General features: G+C 34.7%; 1 protein-coding gene across 2 annotated transcripts in view; it reads right to left on the reverse strand.

Moving 5' to 3' along the window:
• The window catches only part of LOC145681642 (uncharacterized), a 243,673-nt gene extending 234,915 nt beyond the window's left edge, over window positions 1-8,758 (reverse strand). The window contains exon 1 of one of the 2 annotated variants that reach the window (XM_081753261.1): window positions 8,546-8,758. The gene's annotated coding sequence lies outside the window, so the exon portion shown is untranslated. Of the gene's footprint in view, window positions 1-8,534 lie in introns of both variants that reach the window. The other variant, XM_081753262.1, reaches the window with a different exon arrangement.
• Window positions 8,759-23,357: the final 14,599 nt, after the last annotated feature.

Here is a 23,357-nt window from a genome sequence, read left to right on the forward strand (position 1 = left end):
AGGAGAACAGTAGCAATAAATGCAGAGTTCTTATTAAACGCTTGCAGGGAAATGGGTTTGGAAGTAAATGCAGAGAAAACTAAGTACATGGAAGTGCGTCGGGACCGTAATACGGCAAATTGTGGAGGCGTTAAAATATTAAATAATACTTTTGATAAAGTGGATACTTTCAAATATTTAGGATCAATATTAACAGACGAAAATCATATTCACGAAGAAATTAAATGTCGACTAAAAGCTCGGAATTCGTGTTACTATTCGGTTCAAAATCTCTTGTCGTCGCGAATTCTGCCGAGGAATTTGAAGCTTAAAATATATAAAACGATAATCATGCCTATTGTTCTGTATGGTTGTGAAACATGGTCGCTTAGTCTGAGGGAAGAACATAGACTGAAAGTATTTGAGAACAGGATCCTGAGAAGACTATTCGGACCCAAGAGGAACGAGAATGGGGAATGGCGGAAGCTTCATAACGAGGAACTACATAGTTTATACGGTTTACCCAACATTGTTATGGTCGTCAAGTCTAGGAGGCTTAGGTGGGCAGGTCATGTAGCTAGAATGGAAGAAAGTAGAAACGCTTTCAAAGTCTTGACTGGTAGACCCATAGGAAAACGACCATTAGGAAGACCTAGGCGCAGATGGGAGGACAATATTAAGATGGATCTCGCAGAGATAGGAATACAAAGTAGAAACTGGATGCAATTAGCTAAGGATAGAAGTAAGTGGAGAGCTTTTGTGAACGCGGCACTGAACCTCCGGGTTCCATAGGCCACAGAGTTAGTTAGTTAGTTATTTCATTTAGCACAGCATGCATTAAATGCGCACCACCATTACTACTTCGAACCACCATTACCACCTTGACTTTAGGACGGCTCTGTGTAATACGGATTGGACGTATGGCATAAACACTATAGTGCATAAAACAGGAATAAATTTGTTCTAGGTTGGCACTGAAAAGCGCAAGTTCTATGCAACCAAGCCAGAGCAGGAGCGCAGCAGGGGGTCCGAGCGGTATGTGTGTACGGAGAAGACCTGTCAGTGGCGGAAAATATACGAATAAACAAGGATAGTGGAAGAGCAAACTTATACATTACTTTCAGTATCACTCAAAATTCATTTCAATACGCTGTACACTGACAGTAATTACTTATACTCACACTTTCATTCCTTCGCGAAAAATATTTCATATGGTATTTCACCTATAGAATTTCATAGTACACATATGGTGGGCTAGTTAAATATTGTATGTGTAAAAGTGCTCTTCCACTATCCTGTTTTGTGCGTAGACCCTCCTTTGCTGATTCGCCTGCTCCCTACTGGCGCACTCACTGGCAGTATTGCCCCACTTGGTACAATTGTACCAAATTCAGCCCTTTCTGTCATTCATCGGCCCGTTGGTACCACGGAGGAATATGCAGCCCCTTTTGTGAAAAAGTTGGTACAATTCTACCCAATTCAGCACCATTTAACAAATACTTCTCACAATTTCAAAAGTGTCAGCAAGACTTTTTCTACATCTCTCGTTACTCATACTGTGTGTTGACAAAAAAACGCTGTTGAACATTCATTTCTGTGACGTCGCACCGCATAACGCTACGAACTTTGTGTAGAAAATTCGTAATTCGAACTGTACCAGAAAACAAATGACGCTAGATGAGCGCATCTGCGCTGCGCATGAAGAAGATGACAAAGGAGCAGTGTGGTAGAAATTTTAGTCTTCCTATTTGGATGTTTTAAAAAATTATTTAAAAAAACACACTTTCTTTATTTAAATTCTTGGAAATGGAGGGAGTGGTATAGAACTTTACATCCGTTACTTGTATGTTATAGAGCCATGAATTACACTCAGGGGTAAAAGTAGATCTGAAAAAGTAGGGGGTGCATGACGTCACGCCGTTCCCCGTGCCTATCTTTGTCCATTGTAATTTTTTAGAAGTGAGGGACGCCACAGATATTTTCTGAAAGTGGGGAGACGGCGTCCCCCCGCGTTCCCCTACACTTTTACCCTCGATGGTATAAAATAATGAATTCAGCCCTTTTTGTTTCAATTTGGTACTATTTTTCAGCCCACTCCAGAGTTAGAACTGTGGCAACACTGCTCCCTGGCTTCTGCAAGTAGTAATGGAGCTCCTCATTTAGTACATGGTTTGCTAAAAGAAATACAAAGCTCTACGATAACCTGAAAATGTAAAAAATGTGTCAAAATTTGGTAAAACCCCCAGCTAATGCCAATATAAATTTTCAATTTGATAAAACCGTCTGCTAAAATGCATGTCCATATTTTATAACAAACATAGTTTAATTTTATTCTACTTATGTATTCATTCACACACTAGTGGATGGAAAACCGATAACCGAATTGGATACACTAACACAATTTTGGTTATCTGACGCTTGTACATTGTATGCAAATGGAGCTCTAATAGGTGCGTTTTGTTTGTTTATATATATCAGCTGAATAAAACTTGCGGAAATCGCAATGGAAATCTCGAATCGAACGCTAAAATCGAGAGCACGCTCGAATCAACAAAGCAACATAGGGAAGGGCACCACTAGGTCTATATATTATCTCTACAGAAATGCATGATAAGCTTTTGGACGTTGGCAATGTAGAAGAACTGCATAAATACGACTATTTAACCTGATACGAGGCAACGCAGTTCGTAGGAATACAAACCACTTAAGGGAAAAAATCAACTCAATTGTTCTTTATCATGATTCAACTGCTGATTATTTTTGTGCTAGTTTGTTGATATGGTCATTGAATCATAATTTTCGCTCAACAATGGAAAAAATATTACACTATAAATGAGCTTGTAATAAACGTTGTTTGTATGAATCCCTGTCTTATTATAGACTTTACGAATCTGTTCTTATGTTGAATGTCTCCAATTTCCTGTATTATTATGGTAGGTATAAAGAACTCCGCTTACATTATTTCTGCTTTACTTAAAGTTTGTGAATAAAATTTTATTTTATATCTGTGCTTTCATATTTTATGGCGGGAGAGTTCTGTAAAATTTAAGTGCGAAATATGAATTTCTATTTCAAATCAGGAACAACATACGTAAACCAAGAGATTGTATAATAAACATTCTACCATTCCAAGGACAAGAACGCACTGTTAAACACTCAAGGCTTATTAACCCTCCAGAAGTCGCGCTGAAAAAGTAACGCGAGTAGTCGCGCGCGGTCAAAAGGACCGCACGAACATAATGTGTTGCAAATATCGTTTTAAACATTTTTCTTGTATTATAAACGTAATTTTATATATTTTCTGATCAAGAGGGAATAACATTTTTATTATTATAAGTTTTACAGTAATAACTATTAGAGGAACCTACAATTAGTCATGTGCTGTTTTTTTATTTCTTATTTGGAATAAAATGATTTCTTTTCGCTACGTATTTGTTTAGATAGAAAACTACGTACTGGTTTTATTGAAAATTCTAAATCTGATGAAGCTCTTTTGTTCTTGTCAACTCTAGTTCGTCTAAAATTAGAAATGCAATAGTAAATTAGTAAAAAATGTACTATATAAACATAACACTAAAACAAAGCTTCACAGCGCATTTTACATTCAATTACAGCTCACTCGTAGCTAATCGGTTAGAATACATGCCTTTTGCGTTGGACTTCCGGGTTCGATTCCCGGTGAGAGCTCATGTGGTTCGGATCAAACGTTAAGCAGTAGATCCACGTCTTACATAGCCTTGATGCTGAAAAGGGCACTAAATAGAAATCAAATCAAATTTACATTGAATTATTTTACGGTCCTGTTATTTTGAAACTCCACCTATACAGCACTACATTGAATTATTTTAGGTTATCTTCAAATTTACACTGTTCTACACTTCGTCGTCGCTTATTTCGTTCTCTCCTGCTCTGACTACATTCGGGGAATCGCTGGTCATTTCTGGGTTTAAGATCTTCAGACTCGCTCGCAGGCTCCTCACTTCACCTTTCGTGTTCATATATATATATATATATATATATATATATATATATATATATATATATGTGTGTGTGTGTGTGTGTGTGTGTGTGTGTGTGTGTGTATGTGTGTTATGATCCTTGTTATTTGTTATGAGATCATCTCGGCTGATTTATCCAAATAGTCCATTCCTAACAATTCCCTCCGTTCTTTTAAGCTGTTCATTTCTAATTTTCTCTTTTTTCACACTTGGTATCACTTTGTTAACTCTGTCGACCTCTCTTCAGTTAATTAAAATAATATTTATATTTATAAAGCTTAAAAAATCTCCAAAGCAAAGGTCACGTGCAGAGTGAAACACTGAAAAAAAAAACATTACACGGTTAGTCGCGCGCGGTGGAAAGCACCGCAGAATCACTAAACAATCACTAGTAGTTAAACTAAACAACCGATAACGGCGTGATTGAGCAGGAATGTTCGGGAAGGTGAGGCGGAAGATTAGCTAGACGGAGAAGTCTGTCGGACAAACAGAATGGACACACGATCAAAAATAATTTCCCTGCGGTCCTTTTGACCGCGGCGCGACTACTGGAGGGTTAAGCCGTGTTGCAAATCGTGATATATAATGATCGAAAGGTACCCAAAAAGAATGCAAATTGTTCCAGTTAGAGGCCTCAATTAACATACCATATAAGTGTTCGGTAACAGAATCAAGTAGATAGAGTTCGAAAAAAGGTAACGAAGAGTAGGAACTCAGCAGATCCGTAACCACGGGGGGCAAGGGGGGCCGGGCCCCATAAAATTTCACGGTAACCTTGCAAATGAACTATAATATGGTGATGAAGTATAATATGATTGGGTCGGGCTCCCCTAACTTCTACCGGGCCCCCCTAAATTTTTGGGCTGGCAACGGGCCTGGAACTCAGCAGGGCGTCATTTCAGACTTCGTTTGAGGGGGACAAGAGCACCATCGACATTAGACTTTCACGTTTTGTACCAGTATTAGTAGACATAGATTAAAGTATATGTATTCTTCAAACCTTCGGGGGGACAATTGCCCCCTCCTGCCACCCTAAATGAAACTCCTGGAAATCAGTGTTATGATAATAAAATATCAGGAGCAAATGAAACAGAAAACCGAACTACTGAACATTGTAAAGGAAGCAACATTAGCATTTCAAGGAATTTCTCATGTGTATAATAAGGTACAATTCCGAAACAACAGGTAGAAGCGTGCTTCTTAATACACAATAGCGACTATGCAACCAATCATGAATTAAAGTGCCATGTGAAGGCAGGGTACATTGTGCTCAAGCATAACTATAGAAGCTTTACAAAGCTGAGGCACACACAAGGTATGGGTTTTTATACCATTTCAAAGGGTTTTCCATTAATATCATTTATATGCGTATGAAGCATGCATCACGCGCCTGATGCCTCACTATGCAACATGACGCAAAAGTTCGCTTAGCTGAAACTCTTTTCCCTTCTAGAGGAAATCAAATGGAAACCATTCGTGCTTTTTATAGGGTACGTAGCAAAAGCTTGATTCTGTTTTATGTCAATTCGTATTTTATACGCCACAGTTTTCATGACATATGTGCTCCCGATGCACTTACACTCAGTCCCCCTAAAGTGAATCTCACATATTAATGTAAGGCATGCCTTAAAAAAGATGTTAAAGATTCTCAGGTAAAATTCAATTCTTTGCATGAAAGTACATATTTATAATGAACAAATTTCTGCGAGCTGCACAATTAAAAACGAGGTAATAGAGATGTATATTAGGTTTAAACATCTTGGGTTACTAGTGTAAAATCATTAGGAAATACAATTGATTTGCGGTGGATAAAAATAAGTTACTGCGTATGAAAGATGGCTTCATTACGTTCTATTTTATTTCACCAGCGGTGAATTCTTTTAGCACAGTGTACAGAAGCTGTATTTAATGTTTTATGTTCAGCGTTATACTATGAAACCATTTCAAGTATTATTGATACTTGTATCATTGTCAAACACATGTCCTTTAACTACTCTTGCTTATGCCTGTACTCAACACCACTGATGCAAATGCTCCCTTCTGACACACCCTCCGCTAGCGCACGGATTCAACCACCTGAACCTGCCCTGGCACGTTTAGATAGCAATCGTGCTTATCATACGAACCTAGCACAACAGTGTTGCCACAGAAGCCAGGGAGCAGTGTTGCCACAGTTCTAGCTCTGGAGTGGGCTGAAAAATAGTACAAAATTGAAACAAAAAGTGCTGAATTCAATTTTTGTCAAAAAATAAAATATGTTTTCCCACTTATGATCGTCCCTGATTTAACTTTTGGCCCATATATAAAGTTGGTTACAACTAGTCGATATAGATCTATAAAATACAGAAATGTTCGCGTATCTTTATATTAGCAAATATGGCGTCACTATTAAACAATTTAGCCGGGTAAGCCGCCAACTTCTTCAATGTTTTTCGTGCTATTCAGTACCGTCCCATTGAGGGGCGAGCGGGGCTAGGGCCCAGGACGCTGAATGAAGGAGGCAGAAAAATCGAAAGAAAAAACAAAAGATATATATAAAATGGAAAGAAAACGTAATAAAAAGTGGCCCAAATGAAGAAAAAGCAGGGTCGATTTTTAAAAAGTTTATTACGATTTACACCAACCCTGGTGGTGCTTCGCGGCTGGTCTATGGACCTCAGTCCTATGTACAGGGCGGCCGTATACATATACTCGCCCCAGGCGCTGATTTTCGACGGCACGGCACTGGTGCTATTATCGTTTTGGTGTAGCATCTTTGCAACGATACATAAATTATGAACTTTTGATCACACCCTGGTCTTCTTCAGAATATGCAACACTTGATTCAACGTGCGTGTGCTACATTCTTTTTAATATTTCAAGCTAAAATTTCCACCAAACTGCTTATTTCTCGTCTCCTTCATGCGCTGCGTCATCTAGCGTCATTTGTTTCCCGGTATAGTTCGAATTATGAATTTTCCATAAAAAAGAGTTCGCTCTGTTATGCGGTGCAAAGTCACAGAATGAATGATCAACAGCATTTCTTAAGAGTCCAACACATAGTATGAGTAACGTGAGATGTTTTACTGACACTTTTGAAACTGTGACAAGTATTTGTTAAGTGGTACTGAATTGGGTAGAATTGTACCAACTTTTTCACAAAAGGGACTGAAAATGCCAGCATAGTACCAACGGGCTGATTCTGGTACAATTGTATCAAGAGTGGCAACACTGTAGCACAAGTCCGCTAGTGCTTCTAGAACTGTTGTTTCCATTTCGTACAATCGGAAAGATATTTCTACCTAAATGGTAAAAAGAAAAAAGTTCAAATTTCTCAACAATTAGCTTAATGACTACCTTGAATTTTATCTAGGTGAAGTGAGACATTTTGGTGTCACCCATCGCAAATCATTTAGATGACAATAGGAAGAAAACGTTTAACAGAAAGTATCCAGAAATACGTAAAAAAATAAAAAATCAGAATCAGAAGGAGTTCACAAATGGAAGATGCAAATACTTAGACCGAACACAACATAACTAAATCTAACCTAACTTAAACGAAACTAGGATATAATATACGTAAATCCGCGTCAGTTCCCGAAGGAGCTTGACGCTCATACTTTTAGGGACTATTCATTGAATATCTACGAACTTGCCAAGGGGATAACAAAGCGACTTTGATTTACTTATCGACTGATACGAAAAAAAAGAACGTACCTGTACTTTATATCTGCATGTGTAGTGCCCTTGTACTTTATCTATGACTATATGTGTGTGGGGGGAGGGGGTAATTTAACGCATATGGCATGTCTTGTGCACATGGATACTTCGGCATTTATTCCGAAGTTGGGCGTCCGCTTTCTCCACGTTTTTTCGCTGTTATCTCCTTTGCACACTTTCTAGAGTTTGTTATTATGTTCATTAATCCATGCTCTTCACAAACTTTCAAAACATTTTGGTCGTTATCAACGTATTGTTTCACAAATCTTAAAACTGTTAGTTCATTGCCCTTGTACATTCGCCATGTTGATAACATAAATGCTCGTATTTTTCCCACAATGAAACTGTTCGGTTACCTTGCGCGAAGTAGTTCCCTCCGCTCGCCGTATAGACCCATGTTTATAACCGCTTATATATAACAAAAATAATTTTCGAGACTCTTATATATTATCAAGCACACAAATGATCAAATTATCAATATCTTTCCTGTAAATTTTAAACATTTTGCTGGAAACGGACGCCCAACTTTGGAACTTAACCCGATACTTCTTACTATTGCACTACGTAGAAAATTTATGATATTTCATGTAGAGGTGGTAATAGAACACAGAAGAAATGCAGATCACGGCGTTCTCATGTATACTATTACCCGAAACTAATCAAATAATTATAATAAAGCGAAATTATGTTTTGGACACGTACACTAACATAATCTAACAAAACGCAATTTAAACTAAACTTACATAACCCCAAACTAACCTAAACTAACTTAATGAGAAGGGAAATTGCCAAAACATTTTTTTTTTAAATTCTGGTCCCCTTCTGCTAAAAATTCGATGAAATTGTTGAAAGAATTACCATCGACTTACTTCCCAATCACTGTAGCAGAACTGAGTGGAAGACAAAGCAAATTCAGTCACTTAAACTAGTTTTACCATAAATTGTAATTTGAAAATGTCCTGTGATTGATTCTTTCACGTAATTAAGAGAATAGTAATTGAACCTTGATAATTATTGTTCCAAATAACAAAATTAAAAGTACTTGTAAGAATTGAGGTGAATAAGTTGAACGAAGTTTTTCTTCTTCTATTTTCCTAACATGTTGAAAGTTTTTTTTATCTTCCGATAAAGATCTATGCCCAATACACCAAAAATCACTTATTTCTGTTTAACAGTGTAATGTTTCTTTTTTTGGTTAACACACCACGTATTTCATTGAAGCTAAAGTAGACGGTTAAAAGAAATATAAAGAGATGGAATGCGGAAAGTGGAAGACCATTAAAGTCCATATTTACAAGTTGTTTGTAAACCCGGACAAATTAGATAAGAGATTTCAACATTAGTATGTGACACATGTTAAAAATAAAAGCATTTAGTAGTGAAAGAAATGTAGACAAAGATGATTTATGTACATAGTTCACTTTAGTAGAACACTTTCAACGTGTAACTAGACATGGTTCACTTTGTTTGAACGAGACATAACATCTATGAATTGAAACCACAATATTGCATAGTTTCATATACGTTATGTGTCGGTAATCATTACAGCCTGGTAGAATAAAGAATCATACATATTAAGCTTAATAAATATTATATTGTTTATAATAACAAAATATACTGATCCAGTGTTGTGGTACATGCCCATTTACTCAGCTTCCCCTAGTCAGCAACAGCATACTAGTCATCACTACAATCATCATGAATGTCCATATCGGCACTATCTTGCTCCACTGACAGCAAATTTGTGTAAAATAAATGGTAGATGAGTGGGATGTATTTGGTAAGACCTAACAAGTCGTTTTCCTTCTTAACACTAATTGGATGTCCATGAAGATAGAGTTCTTTGAGTTGGGTGTAATCGATGTTTGCTGTATGGCCACCTACTTTTTTCCTCAAATCTACAACTGAGTAGGGCACATCTTTGTTGAAAGTATAGACCAATCCTGGATTAGCCTTCTCAATGTCAATTTCTCGTATTTTTCACCGAGAAATTTTCTGTCCTTCAGTGTCTTTTTTTCTCAGTATTATACTCTTTTTCCATCTGACAGATCGAAACGAAATCCTTATTTTTCATCTCAATAACCTTAAACTGCACTTTATTTTTGCCCTTCTTCCTTGTTTTATTGTATTGCAGGTCACCTAGGAGTTCACAATAATGTTTGAAAGAGTAAACAGATTCCCGCTTGCCAAGATATTTCTCGAAATCTGCAAAGCCTCTATCGTTAGGTAAATAACTATGTCCAGAAACACAAAAAAGATGAGTTATGAGTTTACTGGAATTCTTTCACAATGGACAATATACATCCACATAAGTGTTAATTTTATATATCTATTTTGGCCCCCACACAAATCAGACCATGGTATTAACGAGGTAGTGGAAGCATTGGTTTCCAAAAACTTTAGGAAACATGACCCGATCTCTTGACTGCTTCGAGATGCTTAGCTGTCATGCAGGGGCGTCATTTAGGGAGGGCAGGAGGGGGCAATTGTCCCCCCCAAGAGTTTGAGGAATACATATACTTTAATCGATTGTCTACTAATATACTAGTACAAAACGTAAAAGTCTTATATCGGTGTGCTTTTGCCCCCCTCAAGCAAAGTGTGAAATGACGCCCCTGCTGTCATGGCATACATGCATGAACGCAGTATAGTATTGAAATAATGAATTTATAGATTAAATGCCCATAGCTGCCTTTTGTAGTATGCCTCCCCTGTTGTAAGTTTGGGTAGAGGAAACCTTTTATTGCAGATGAAACGTTATACACATGACGTCGCCCTTCTGAGACAGTGCCTGTCGCAGAGCATTAGCAGCCTCCATATATATAACGTGATGTAAAAATGCCTAAAGATATACTATTTGTCCCTAGATCATGATTCATACCTCATTCTGTTAAAAATAAAGAACCATCTCACAGGTTATATCTCACATGCCCATATCATACACCAGAAACGGGACATTACGGAAAATCTGTGGAATTTTCCGAAAAAATCCTCGTTTTGAGACCTTTAATGGAGACGAAGGGTGGGAAAATGTTGATATAATAATATATAATTGAAAATCACTATGTTTGTGATTCTAAATCTCATGATCTGCCCCACCGATCTCCATCAAATTTGTAACATAGATGAGTTTCAAGGCTGGGCCGGTTTTAGGCTATTCACTTTGATGTTAAAACTAAGGGTTGGAGAGGGTGTATAAACAAATAAATAAAACTTATTAGCTCCTTAACCACTCGACCGATCTTGATCAAATTTTCAACATAGATGAGGTTGAGACCTGGGATCGTTTTTGTCATTTAAAAATTTGACGGAGCAACATAGTGGGGAAAGAGGGGGATATATATATATATATATATATATATATATATATATATATATATATATATATATATATATATATATATAACTCAATTTATATAAGGCTGAGTGTGATTGTTTTTGTAATATAACAAGTCTTGAACTATCTGACCTATTTCAATCAAGTTTTCAAGATACATGAAGTTTGTATTTGGAAAGATTTTTGTAATTTCACTTTTGCGGTAAATCCTAGGGGCGGGGTAGAGTAGGGGACGTATAAATAAAAACTAATAAAACCTAATAACTTTTGAACTACCTAACTAATCTCGATCAAATTTCCAACATATATGAGGGTCGGACATAGGGTGCTTTTTTATTGTTTCACTTTGACCAGCCAACTTACGGGAGAGGGATGGGGAAATATAATGTAAAAAATAAAATAAAATGAATGCTTTTGTGACTTCATCACTCTTGAGCCACCTGACCGGTCTAAATCAAATTTTCAACATACATGAGTATAGGGGCGGGGATTGCTTTAGGCTATTCTCTTTGACGATAAACATTTAAAAATGATCGAAAATGACTAATATTAGTGTCGGATCCATAGTTTTAGGAGTACCTGAGATTAACAGTGACAATTCTAATTCTGTGTACTGTAGGACGGTGGGGGAAGGGGAACTATACATAATGATTGAAAATGACCATTATTAGTGTCTAACCCATAGTTTTCGTAACCGTTTAGATGAACAGTGACATTTCCGATCCGGTTTAAATCCAAAATCAGCCCTGCCACTTGGGGGAGGGGGACAAAGAGATATATAAAAATGATCCAAAATGGCCACTATCAGTGTTGAATTTATAGTTTTCTGGGTCTCTTACATAAACAGTGATACTTTCGATCCATTTTAATCCAAACTCAAACCTTCAATTTGGGGGAGGGGAGGAAGAGATTAAAAATTATCGTAAATAACTTATGTTAGTGCCGAATCCATATTTTTGGGGGCGCTGAGATGAACGCTGACACTTCAGATGAACGGATCAGATGACACTTCAGATGAACAGTTAAAGTTCTTGTGCTGTTTAAATCAATTTTCAGCCCCGACACTTGGGGGACGAGAAGGGGAGACACACATTAACATGATCGAAAATGAGCACTATCCGTGTTGAAGCCATAATTTTCGTGCTCTGTAAAATGAGTTGCTTCCTTTGGGATTATTTGCCCTTACTACTTTGAGAATGACAGCGGTGTAGCTGTAACTGTCACCAGTGAACGCTACCAAAAGATGCTGCAAGACTTCGTTCTTCCCCAGTTAGGTATTGTCGATGTGGATGTGGAACAATTATGGTTTCAACAAGACGGACCGACCTCGCATACAGCCAGAATTTGCATTTATTTCTTGCAACATACATTTCCAGGCAGAGTAATTTCCCGTTTTGGTGACATTTCCTGGCCGCCTCCCTCACCTGATGTTTCATGAGTAGACTTTTACCTTTGGGGCTACCTGAAGCAAGAAGTGTTCCGAACTCGTTGTGCCACCATTCCTGAGTTGAAGGATCGCATCAGAACTGCCGTCGGCAATGTCCCAGGGAATACGTTACGCCAAGTTGTAGAAAGCTTCCAACGCCGCATAGATAAATGTGTTGTTCAGAGGGGGTATAATTGTAACAGATCACTTTGACCGTGTTATATTGTTGTGTGTATTGTGTTAATTTTATTTAAAATTGTGTTTTGTTCTGTTCCTTATTACCATTATTCTTATTCTTATTAAGTTTGGTTGTACTAATTCTGATCTGCACCGGTTATTTAATGTGCAGATAAATGGGAAGTCGGAACACTTTATGGAGTTGACTTGTTCATAAAAGTTGAAGTCGACTGTAAAATATATTAATACTTCTATTGCAAATAAGAGGAAGAAAAGAGTAATTTATCTTTATAAATGATATTTATTATCCGTTGTACTCTTATTATTGATGTTATATTATATAAAACCTGAAGAAAATAAATCAGATATCTAGTTATCTAATAAGTTTGAGGAGAAGAGAAGTAACTGTAATCTATTTCATTCTAATAATTTAGATAAAGGAAGAAGAAAAGATTTAATAATAAATATAATTTAGAAGGAAAAATAAATATAAATATTGTATTATCGCCTAGCAATGCTTCAGAACCCTCAATTAGAAACCATTCTCACTAATATTCAATCTTGTTTAGATTTTAAAAAAATCATAATAATGGATAAGGCAGAATATAATAGGTTAAAAATTTTACAATGGAATATTCAAAGTGTTTACGTAAAGGGATACTATCTTCAAATACTTATAAATATTTTTTCACCTGATATCATTTTCCTTCAGGAAACATGGTGTAATTCCAAAATTCCGCTAATTCTAAAGGGATATAATTGTGTAAATCAACTTCGCTTTGACTCATATGGAGGAATAGCAGTTTGTATTAAAAAGAATATTAATTACCAAGCATTCTTTTTAGACTTTAGTAACTATCATCCTCATATTCAAACAATAGGAATAATAATTAATATTAAAATGTTAAATATATATATTCCTCCAAAAATTCAACCGGAACTAAGTTTTTGGAATTCATTACTAAACCCAAATCACAAATTAGACTACATAATAGGGGACTATAATGCTAATGCCAAAATTTGGGGCTCAAACAGAAATGATAAATCAGTTAAAGCATTAATGAAAGCAATGATGTATTCGAATTTTATATATTTGAATGATGGATCTCCCACTCGTATAAGTATAAACTCTTACAGTGCTCCTGACTTAACATTGACAAAATACACCCATTACATAGAGACGGAATGGTCCACTTATTATCACCCGTGCACCAGTGACCATCTTCCCATAATTTTGAAAACTCATTATTTTAAAGATTTGGACAAGCCTCCACAACAAATAATTAACAAATCAGGTTCCAAACTTCAACAAGTGTATTATAACTTCGATCAGAAGGAATACCAGAAAATCATCGATGACAAAATCACCTTATCAACTAAAACATCAGATATATTCAAAATTATAAAATCTACATCGACACTTTAAACAATCAGAAGAAAAAAGAAAGTAATAAAACACTCAAAAATAATTCAAATATTAATAGAAAACCCATATGGTGGAACAAAACTTGTCAACAAAGTGCTAACGTCTGTCAAGCAGCATTTAAAGCCTTTACTAACAATCAAAGCCCAATATTATTTTTCGAATATCAAAAGAAAAAAGCAGAATTAAAAAAAATAGTCAACCAAACTAAACGATCAAGCTGGCAAACCTTCTGCGATTCTCTAACGTTACGTACTTCTTCTTACAAGATTTGGGCATTTTGGAAAAAATTCAAAAACTACCCGTATAATCGGGAAACCCAATTACACCTACAAGATTCAACTTGGATTGAAATGTTCCATCAAAAATTAACTCCTTGTTCAGTGAATAATGATCGGATCTTAGTGAAAGACATCCTATTCAGTAATAACTGTTCTGAATTAAATTTAGACTTTAGTATGAAAGAATTACAAATAGTTTTAAGAAATATAAATCGGAACTCAACGCCTGGAATTGACGGCATTAGATATAAGCATTACAAAAACTTACCATTAAAAGGACTTCAGTTATTACTAAGTTATTATAATCAAATCTGGAACACTGGTAACATTCCGAAGGAATGGAAGAAGGTACTTATAATTCCAATTCCGAAATAAAAAAACAGTAAAACCAGCTGAAAACTTCAGACCTATCGCATTGTTACCATGCGCATACAAAATCTTTGAGAATCTGATACTAAATCGACTGAATTGGTTTTTAGAAGACCATCAAATTTTTCCATATAACATTACTGGATTTAGGAAAAAACAATCAACATACGATGCTTTAGGATTATTAACGTTGGATATATATATATAAAACTTTCATTACAAGGAAGGTAATGGTAGTAACTTCATTCGACATAAAAGGGGCATATGACAATGTAATCTTGGACATCTTAATTCGAAAAATGGCTAACCTAAAAATTCCAGGAAAAATCATAAGAATTGTACACAACACATTAATTAATCGAAAGGTATTCATTAAGATTAAAAATACATACACACAGGCTCGAGAAACATCTTCAGGATTATTACAAGGAAGTAAACATAGCCCAGTACTATTTAATATATATATGCTGGACTTAATAAATATGACATGGAAGGACAGCTCCATAATATCATTCGCTGATGATATTCTACTCAGTAATATTGCTTCTAACATAGATAAAGGAATTAAAATTGCAGAATAAAATTTAAATTTACTGGTTTCCTGGATGCATAACAATGGCTTTGAATTGAACTGGAGAAAAACAAAATATATAATTTTCTCACGTAAAAAACACATTCCTCCACATCAGATCACGTATAACAATATTAAACTACAACCGGAACCTCATATTAAATAACTAGGCATTTATTTTGATAAGAGACTTAGTTGGAATGAACAAATGCAAAATTTATTAAGGAGTACAGAAAGTCACGCACAACTCTTAAGATGTCTAGCTGCAAAAAAGTGGGGTATAAACCCACTTACTTTAATTAAAATACTAAAACAAGTAAGTCAAGCAAAACTTTTATATGGTAGCATATTTTACAATATAAGCAACAAATTTTATAACAAGATAGAACAAACCTTATATAAAATTGCCAAAATTATTTTCTCGCAACCTGAATTTTGCCCGAAAATAGCGTTACTAGAAGAAGCCAATTGTTTACCTATCCAACTGGAAATCTCAAAGTTATCTAACAAGTTTATCTTAAACAGTTTTAGTAAAACTAATTCAACTTTAATTATCAAACTACAAAAAATATCAAATCTATTAGAAGAAAAGAAAACCCCATATTCGAAAAATAAACCATGGATTGTGGAAGCTTTCCTCAAATTAAATAAATACTATCAATATATACATAAATTACCATCCATAGCTTGCTATGCATGGAAATATTCAGTTAACATGGTACAAATAGAGGCAATAATTCCTTCATATATTAATTTAAAAAACATAGGTCTGGAAAATCAATTATTTCAAAACATCTGGCAATATAACATAGAAAAATATGCTCAGGATCATTATCTAATATATACAGATGCATCAAAATACCCCAACATCAATGTTGGGGCAGCTATCTACATAGCTGAAACAAACACCATTATCAAGTATCAACTACCTAAAAATTTGTCTATTTTTGACGGGGAAGCATTTGCAATAAGACAAGCTTTCTTATACATCAAAACGGGAAATAAAAAAGCATTAATATGTACAGATTCTTTAAGTGTAATCACTGCCTTATCAACAACGCATTGGAGCAACAAAGTTTCTTGGTTAATACTTAACATTAAATATCTCTATGATACCATGAAGAAACTAAATTACTCAATCATACTGGGCTTTATGAGAAGTCATGTCAACATTAAAAATAGTGACATTATTGACGGAGCTGCAAAGAGTGCGTGTAAAGAAGGAAACAAAACTTTAATAAAATTATACCCAAGAAATTTCTACTCAGAACTATTAAAAATATCACAAATAGACCTAAATGATTGGAAAAGTCATCAACCAATCCTGCCAGGCAAATTATACTGGAATATTCAAACTAACAAAAAAGAAAAAGAAAAAATTCTCAAACCTTTGAACAGAAGAGAGGTCATAACTTATTATCGGATACTATTTGGAACGGCTCTAACGCCCTATAAATTATATCAAATTAAAAAAAAGGAAACCTATCACTGTTGGTGCGACAAAGGTGTCGGCACAATCAACCATATTCTATTCCAATGCGATGCATATAAAGACTTAAGGGTGGAATTACTAAAACAACTAATAAAAACTTATGGTTACACTCCTTTATCATACAAATATATATTTGCCAGTAACAATTGGAATGCGATAAGACTCATCATTCAATTTCTGATAGATACTGGAATTAACTTTTAAAAAAAAATAATGATTGAAAATCCTTCAACGCACTCAGAATATCAATACTAATAAAGAGTAGAATAAATATATGTATATACATTTAATAATGATTAACTTAACATTCTACTTACATATATTGTGGAATACAAAGTTTTTTCATTAACATTCAAGAAGCTATATGATCCAGGAAGATTCAAGTACTCATAAAATAAATATTTAAAAAAAATAAATAAATATAAATATCATTGGCCTATTTAGTTTCAAGAGAAAAGGGTACTTCATATAGCTCCAAAATCGAATCGAATCAACAACATAGACATCGAAATACATCTACAAACGAAATAATCATTAAATAACATTAGAAGCATACTGGGGTGAAAAAAACCTGATGCAAAAAAACCAGCACTATTAATAGTGAAGAAGACAAGACAAGACAAGACAATGCTTCAGTGAAGTTCTATTTTGTATTAGAAATTAATGATATAATTTGAGACACTTGAGTCAGATTTCCGATGTACCTACCAGGCTCCAGGTATTGGTATAAAGGCGAAAACTACTAGAATTTAACAACAGACAAAGGTCAGTAAATTAAATTTATTCATAAATTTGGAGGAAGGTTTCGAGACACCAGATTGTTGAAGATTTTTCTTCGGGCTTCTTATTGTAACAAGTTCCGGGGACAGGAATAAGAGAACGCATTGCTAAATTTGACTTCTTGAGATATCTATAGTGATTTGGTTTGACAGCATAATGGAAGGCTTAAGTATAATGCGTCAGTAAACGTTTATTGCATCATGTACTAAGGACTTTATCGTGGAGAATGACGTAACAGGCCACCTACGCGAATTCTTTAAATTAACCAGTGGAAAGATTATAATGATGAAGATTCACAGTTGCATTCCTTTTAGCAAATTATTATCGAGAAATATATACCTGTAACAGTAGTTGAATAAGTTGGAATCTAAGCAACAGTTAAAGTAAAAGTGGAACCGATTTATGATATTTAACCAGTATTATTGTTAGTATATATCATGACACTGAAAGTATTGATCTATTTGCCTAGATATAAAATTAACTTCTCCTATTTTAGAACATATTACATTCTTGATATTCACACTGTAATACACTGAAATATATTGCAAAAAAGGCTGATCACGCTTGTATAAATAAATTTACTATACTTTGAACTGTTAATAGTGTGGAATGCATATGTAATTCTTGTTTCCTTTGGTTATTACGATGTTATAAAAACAGACTGCCATTATAAAAGCTATAGAGATATTCACCAACCAATGTAAGCATGTCAATTATTGCAAGAACTATAAAAAATGTTTCACTTTCTCATTTTTTAATCGAATAAAGGCGATAAGAGGTCAGCTAATATTTATTTATGATTTTCTATATTGAAACTATATGTCAATAACTTTTACATAATCTAAATAATACTATATAACAAGGTTTCGTATATGGGTGCGCCATTTGAAAGGATCCTGGGAATTTTCTGATTTTACTTCTTAACTAAGGTTTTCTTTTCTATTTATCCGAAAGGAGTCAATATACGAAAGGAGACGGTTTGGGTCATTGGATTCCATAACTCCATAGTTCAAAATTTATATTACAACAGTATCCCTAGTTGTTGAAAGCTTGTAATACCATTATTTAAACAGTAATAATAAGCAAATTTTAGTATCCCGCTTTATTAGTCACGATCTGTTTTTTTTTTTTTTTGTAAAGTTATTGTTGCTATTCTCTGGTTATAAAAAGTAGCAAAAGTAGTAACAACAATCGAACGAATTTTAAGATTTGTTTCATAATTTGACAGGAGTCATCCACGCAATGAACATTGACTTACACATTAGTAAATAGCATAACTTTAACTCTTAATTGACATAAGAGATAATAAACAAGTTACAGTTACTGCCTGATGGTGTGTTTTTAATATCCTAGTATGAACGCTGCTGCACCCTGTATATATATGGACATAGCAGAGTGTAAATATTCACTGCGTCAATTTTATTTTAGCTAGGATCATGGTTCATACATCAATCTTTTCAGAATAAAGCATCCTTTGAAATGTCACATTTTCGTGCCCATATCGTACACCAATAACGGACAATTAGGAAAAATCTAGTAAATTATGTGAATAATTCTTTTTTATGAAAACGTTGAGGCCCTTCGGTCCGGGCCTGGATTATCTTATAGATATAAAAAGTGATATACTGTTAGACTTATGCACATTGGTATATTGAAGGGTAATGGAAGGAAAATTTTAGATAATTACCTCAAGAAAAAAATTGAGATCATACCTCCCCATCCCCATTTGGTTCCATAATACTTCTGGAATGTTTTTTCCATGTCTGATTTGATCAATAAAAAGCGTATTAATATACATTTTATACGACCTAAATATACGGTTAAAGGCAGCACTGCATTAAGGAAATAAAATGCGTCATGAAGAGTATAAGGATTAAACAATATTTGTCTATCACCTGAATTCAGAAACATTTAATCAGAAACGCATCTGCTTTTTAAAAGAAAATTGCAACTAATTCTGTCCTGTGAAACTTGCTAATTGAAATATAAAGAGTACATTGCTTTAAAAAATATATAATATGGAATGTGCGCAATTTAGTTAGAAGTTGTAACTTAGTTTAGAGTTGCTCCTCCGCTTTCGAAAGTCATGAAAGAGCACTACAAAATGGTTAGATAATGTTTCCTTTAACCCTTTTAAAGTCCTAGCTTGGAGCTCCTACGCCCTGCACAAATTGTAAGTAAATAGTTTTATATATAGACTACTCATTCACAGGTCATTAAAATATTGATTTATGTAATAGACTTCTGTTTATATATCGTTCGTAGACCTATGCATATATTTTAACATAATAGCGTTACGTAATTACTTGTTGAAAATATTTAGACTACAGAAAAAGGAATAATGTAATACAAAATTCGATTACAAAATACTAATTCAATACTAGCAAAAATGCACACACACAAATACAATAAATCTGGAATTGTATGTTCAGACTGTTGAGATATTGTGGTTTATAATGCAAATGGAAGGATTTCATACTTATCCGCTAAAATATGGAGAAGTACAGGAAGTGGTACAAACATAGGAGTGAAAGGGTTGATCGCACAACAATACTATATCCACTTAAATGTAATTCAAATTCTATATATTTTAACGTCTTACGTGCATAGATTTACCAACACCCAACCTCTGCTCCTAATTATAAACAACCGCCACGTGCAGCTTACTATGGAGTACTTCTCCAGCAGAGGTTGGAGACGACAGCTACACCACTGGTCACATGAAGACAAGGCAACAGCAGCGTCACCGCCTCACCTCCGTATAAAAAAGAGGATTCCATGGACAGCCATCAGTTTTGACTAGTCAAATTGACTTTCTTGGTTTGCAGTGGAGCCTAGGAAGTATTTCACAAACACAAAGACTTAGCTTAAAGTGATGCTAACGGTTCATTTTCGTCCTGGCTTGCAGTGGAGCCTTGTGGGAAACTTTACCTGTCTCTCTCTCTGCCTACACTGGAGCATCGAGATATTACAAATCACAACCAGTCTAGCTTGCACTTAAGCTTTGTCGGGATTTCTGTCTCCCTCTATGTTTGCAGTGGAGCAGCGAGTGTTCTAGACCTCCTCACGTAGTTAGCTACTGGGAATCCTTCTCGAGACCTTACGGTCAAGGGGACACTTATTCCTACCTAATATTAGAGACCTTACATTATTGCAGTATTTTCGTAAAACACTGTTCATAGAGGATTTTATAATAAATAAGTGGTAGTAGAAATCGATTCTGGACAGTAATTTGCGCTACCTACTGCTGCATAAGCAGAACTCTACAATATCCATCAATGACACTGATACCTGCCGCTCCAAATGAAAATTTATGATTCTGCCACTTTACACAGAGAAATGTGAAGCAAGGGCGCAAGAGTAAATGTGGACTTCATTGATGAAATGTAATGTACAAATGAGCAAAGAGCGCAAGAATTTTCCGATTTCTCACTATATTTAAAAGAAAATCCCTTAATTTGTGCCGCCTATATGAATTTCCCATTTTCGACCCTTCCGTACAAAATTATGAGGCCAGAATGTTAATAAGTCTCTTTGGGGTGGTAACCTTTTTACTTCAAACCTGTCCAGAAATAGGATAAATGTTTAGGAGGGCTAAGTAACATATACCCTATACCCTCTTTACGTTTAACAAAGTTTTTTTTATTTAGCTATTAATGACGCAATTAGTTATAATCTAGGAAAGGTAATCAATGAGTTTAAATATTGAGACATGTGCGACAACTATCATCGAAACCAACATAAAAGCCTCGTAGGTTATTACTTTAGTATTTGAAACGTAACTCATTTTCATTCGTACAATTCAAACGTAAAGTAATTTGATTGTGTTCATTTCAATGTTTTATTTGCTCAAAACAGTTGATCTCATATTGGAAGACATTCAAATTCTGACATTAATAAATTAACATGTTGTTACGGGGGCTTGCCAATGGATTACTCCAACGAATCAGAAATGTGTATTATTTCCTATAGCTGGGGTCCAAAATGAAAAAAGTATGCCTTCTAAATGCACATCGTAAAAGACATAACATTAATTTCTTCTTTTCTTCTTTTATATAATAAATACTGATCACCATTAGCCACACTAAATTTGTCAAAATTTACAAGTAAAATTAAATATTCTGCTCAGAGAGACATTTTTATGGGGTACAGATTCAGGGTGTGAGCAGAATTAAATTCTAAATAGTACAATTTCACTTAGAGCTATCAAGTCTAGGATTATTAGCGAAAATTCATAAAGTGTTATATGAATGCTAAAATAAGTGATTTCTTTTCAAATATGACATTTTCATACGCGAAATACACCATTTTCGCAGGTGGAGAATACTTGCACAGTGCGCAAAAGGTTTATTTTATACTTACAACTGTAGCGTCAATAGTGTGAAACCCACAGTTGCTATTGGAACAAGTATCATTTTTAAAAAAAAAGTGTTTCCCCTACTCCAGGTTAGACTACGTTTGTACCTACCATCACTGACATCACTACCTCTACCGGACGGACGTGCTAACTTCATTTTGCAAGGCTTGATTAGATAGTATTCTTGCTTTTTAGTGGCTGTTCAGTAATTGTTGTTTTGTGATTTTCGCACTGTAGCTGTTATGTCATACACCTGGATGCTCTATTTATACTCAGATCGTAAAATAATTTAATTTTTTAACAATTACTTATGGTATGCCCATTGAATTTAATGTATGCAGAGTGGGCAAATGTCATGTCGCCTGTTGCAAATATTTTGGAGAACAGTCATAAGATAATTATAGAATGAATTATAGGTTTCATGAATTGTGTCAAGTAGTTTGTTTCAAGTAGTAGTTTGTATACTTCAAAAAGAGTAGACTATAGAAAATCACATAACTGTGTGCAACGAAAGTTAGATCTATTAGTGACTGTTACGGTAACAAAACAGAATTCATTTACAGTCTTAGTTCAATACAATGTGTCTGAATACAATATAGCTTACATAATAATAGTTGAAATTAATCAAATATAAAAGTAAATCGTTAAAATCGTAGTGCCTTAAACAACTACCCGACATGACGCCATGAATATGGAACGATTTTAGTAATATAGCATTAACGCTGTATTTGTACATTGTTCAAACATTTAAGTTTACAAAAGCATGCTCTTTTGCATTCAGTTGAAATTATTGTTCACAGAGATAATAAGATATATTGCAAAAATGATTTATACGTGGTTACGAGGAGCAAAGCATACACTGAAAAACGATTATAATTGGGGAAACCAGAATATAGTTGCTTGAACCATAAAATATAGTCAATATAGATACAACTATACGTATAGTTGTTTTCTTATCGTTACATGAACCATATTTATTGTTATAGATACCATAAATGTTACCATGTATTGTATTGTGTATGCAACTATATATAGGTATTATAGTCTTTTAATACTATATATAAGTATTATAAGATGCACTTCAACAATCCTGATAAGGTTCCACCTACTATACAGAATGGTTCTTACAATAATACTTTATAGTGATGTGAGTCATAGTACCATGCTGTATTGTTGTAGGAACCATATTGTATAGTTATGTGGACCATACTGTATTGTTGGAGAAGCCATACTCTCTCAGTGCATTGTTGTGAGGAACATACTATATTGTTATAGAAATCATACTCTATAGTTGTGTGGACCATACTGCATTGTTGTAGAAGCCATACCGTATAGTCCCATGTAAAACACAATATATTGTTATGAGAAATACATGGCTAGCAGGAAGCTTACAAAGACTTGAAAACCGCTCTTACTGTGTTACTCAAATACAAATAAGGCAAAAGTTAATTTACAACGTTTGTCCTAT

The sequence above is a fragment of the Thermobia domestica genome, chromosome 3 (assembly GCF_964235325.1).
Source record: "Thermobia domestica chromosome 3, izTheDome1.hap1.1, whole genome shotgun sequence".
Lineage (NCBI taxonomy): Eukaryota > Metazoa > Arthropoda > Insecta > Zygentoma > Lepismatidae > Thermobia > Thermobia domestica.